Genomic DNA, 3,040 nt, shown 5'->3' with positions numbered 1-3,040 from the left:
CCCTCGCGTAAGGGTCGATTATTTATAATGACCCCGCAATGGTGATAATGGCATACAAACTGTACAAATTTGTTAATATATGTAGTAAGGTATGTATTATGTATTATTTAATATCATACATTCCTATATATGTTATGTTATGCTATGATATGTTGGTATGGTATTCTATTAAGATTTACTCTATGCTGCTGATAATGTTGAAATACATGTTGCTTGTTGGGGGACAAGCCTTTATTCTAAATGATGAATAAAGATAATTATCAGTTGTGTATTTCGAAATTTATGAGGTCCTGTGCGATGCTGCATACAGTGAGAACCCAGAGTGTTGTCCAGAATTGTCACATACTTAATATAGATATGAAGTGAATGATACATCTGCATTGTAAAGCTTAATTTTATTGTGAATGATATTGACTGTATGTCTACTTTGGTGTAGGAACAGCAAACCGCAGAACGCGGGGGACACTCACGCTGATCATTTTCGTTACAACCCACCAAAGTCACATGCACAGGAAATTGGTGTACACGCAGGATTACCTAGGTAAGAAGCTTTTGTGCCAACCATTGTCTCAGAACAAACGGTGCATTATTTTCGACAAAAGTTGAGCTAGTTGTGACAGTTTTGGACTTCTTAAACTCTTTCCAAGTTTATGTTATTGTGAATGATATTGATTAAATGTGTACTTTGAAGAAGGTACAGCAAACCGCAGATACCGAGAGACACTCGCGCTGGTCATTCTCGTAACAACCCACCAAAGTCAACTGCACCGGAAGATAGTATACAAGCAGGATTGCCTAGGTTAGATGTTTAGTACCATCCATTGTTTCAGAACAAATGGTACATTATTTTCAACACACGTTGAGCTAGTTGTTGCAACTTTGGACTTGTTTAGCACTTTCCAGCTTAATTTTATTGTAAATTATATTGATTGAATGTGTCATTTGGAGAAGGCACAGCAAACCGCAGATACCGGGGGACACTCAAGCTGGTCATTCTCGTTACAACCCACCAAAGTCAACTGAACCGGAAGATAGTGTACAAGAAGGATTTCATAGGTAAGACGCTGTTGTGCCATCCATTGTTTAAGAGTAAACGTTACATTATTTTTGACAATAGTGTAGATAGTTGTGACGATTTTGGATTTGTTTAGCTTGTTCAATCTTATTTTATTGTGAATGATATTGATTCTATGTGTACTTTGAAATAGGCCCAGCAAACCACAAACACCGGGGGACATTCAAGCTGGTAATTTTCGTTACAACCCACCAAAGTCAACTGCACTGGAAGATAGTGTACAAGCAGTATTTCCTAGGTAAGACGCTTTTGTGCCAACCATTGTTTCAGAACAAACGTTACATTATTTTTGACAAACGTTGAGCTAGTTGTTACAACTTTGAACTTGTTAATCACTTTCCAGCTTAACTTTATTGTGAATGATATTGATTGAATGTGTACTTTGAAGAAGGCACAGCAAACCGCAGATATCGGGGGACACTCAAGCTGGTCATTCTCGTTACAACCCACTAAAGTAAATTCAGCGGAAGATAGTGTACAAGCATGATTTCATAGGTAAGACGCTGTTGTGCAATCCATTGTTTAATAGCAAACGTTACATTATTTTTGACAAAAGTGTAGATAGTTGTCACAGTTTTGGACTTGTTTAGCACTTTCCAGCTTATTTTATTGTGAATGATATCGATTGTATGTGTACTTGAGGTAGGCACAGCCATCCGCAGACACCGGGAGACACTCAAGCTGGTCATTCTCGTTACAACCCAAAAAAGTCAACTGCACCGAACGATAGTGTACAAGCATGAATTCCTAGGTAAAAAGCTGTAGTACAATCCATTGTTTCAGAACAAACGGTACATTATTTTCGACAAACGTGGACCTAACTGTGACAGTTTCGTTTGTCTCAACATAATTATGTCATACTTCTCGTATGTTCATTATATTCTTAAAGTCTTGATGAGATTAAGTATCCATAATACAAATTATTGACTATGTTCAAATACCATGTTGTTGAAACATCAATAAAAAAAATGAAATTATTTAACATTATTTTAGAACATCAAATTATCAAGAAGATGAGAAACCTAAACAAATACCGCCCGAGATCGGAATTAAATATGCAGAAATCACAACTGAACAACGAGCAAAACAATCACAATATAACGATATAGTAAATAGCACAAATGAACGTGAACATGGTTTGGGGTACGAATACCAACATCAAAGACAGGAGCAACTAAAACTTCAAAGAATTCTTGAAGGTGTTCGTCAAAAGCATTGCAAATATGACTAAATAAACAAATGTTTTACAACTAATTGACTTATGTTGTCATATTGGAAACACTAGTATAATTATTGCATGTAAGCAGTATGTTTTCTAACAAACTTTGCTGCCATCAAGCAGATGCTTTACGGTGTTTATGAAAATGTGATATCTTCCATTGAAGAATACGAAGCGAGGAAGAGCATTGGTAAACGATTGCCGATATAAAATATTGCATTAGCTGATCAGTCGACAAAAACACTCGAGGATGTATTTGCTACTTTGTTCATGTTCATGTTTACTGCTTATTTTAATGTGTGCGTCAATGACTTTTGTATTACTAAAGCAATTTTATTTAAACGGAAGCATATACTTCTGCTTTTATTCGAAAGGTGGAAAGCGCATTTCAAGCACAACTGTTAGTCTTTGAAATGCACAGCAAGTCTTGTCCAAAAGAGGTTCGAGAGATTGCTAACAAGGACTTACGAACGAAAACACTTGAGTGGGCTGCCGTGAGGGAGGAAAATAACGTGGGGCATGGGGAAACTGACACATTTGTATGTCAGCTCTATGAAATTCTTGCTTACGGATCAACTCATCATACTATATTTGATAAACCGAGGTAATAAATGATACAAGTCATTAATGTGTGGGACAATATCTAATAGATTTAATATTGCTATGGATAAATCTTACGAATCAAGTATTTTGTTTCCTAAGGGATGTTGTATCAGGCCAAACGATGAAGGAAACGCTTCCACATA

At 36.4% G+C, this 3,040-nt stretch overlaps 1 long non-coding RNA gene across 2 annotated transcripts; it reads left to right on the top strand.

Annotated features, from left to right (window-relative positions):
- Positions 1-524: 524 nt before the first annotated feature.
- On the top strand, positions 525-1,534 carry LOC127841203 (uncharacterized). 2 transcript variants are annotated; one of them, XR_008030756.1, is made up of 4 exons: positions 525-799; positions 952-1,056; positions 1,209-1,313; positions 1,464-1,534. It is a non-coding gene; the product is annotated as an uncharacterized LOC127841203 (long non-coding RNA). The 2 variants fall into 2 exon arrangements; XR_008030755.1 differs by lacking the exon at positions 1,209-1,313 and having other exon boundaries at positions 695-799; positions 1,467-1,525.
- The last annotated feature ends 1,506 nt before the right edge of the window (positions 1,535-3,040 follow it).

The sequence above is a fragment of the Dreissena polymorpha genome, chromosome 8, assembly GCF_020536995.1.
Source record: "Dreissena polymorpha isolate Duluth1 chromosome 8, UMN_Dpol_1.0, whole genome shotgun sequence".
NCBI classification, from domain to species: domain Eukaryota; kingdom Metazoa; phylum Mollusca; class Bivalvia; order Myida; family Dreissenidae; genus Dreissena; species Dreissena polymorpha.
This window is presented reverse-complemented; position numbering and strand designations above follow the sequence as displayed.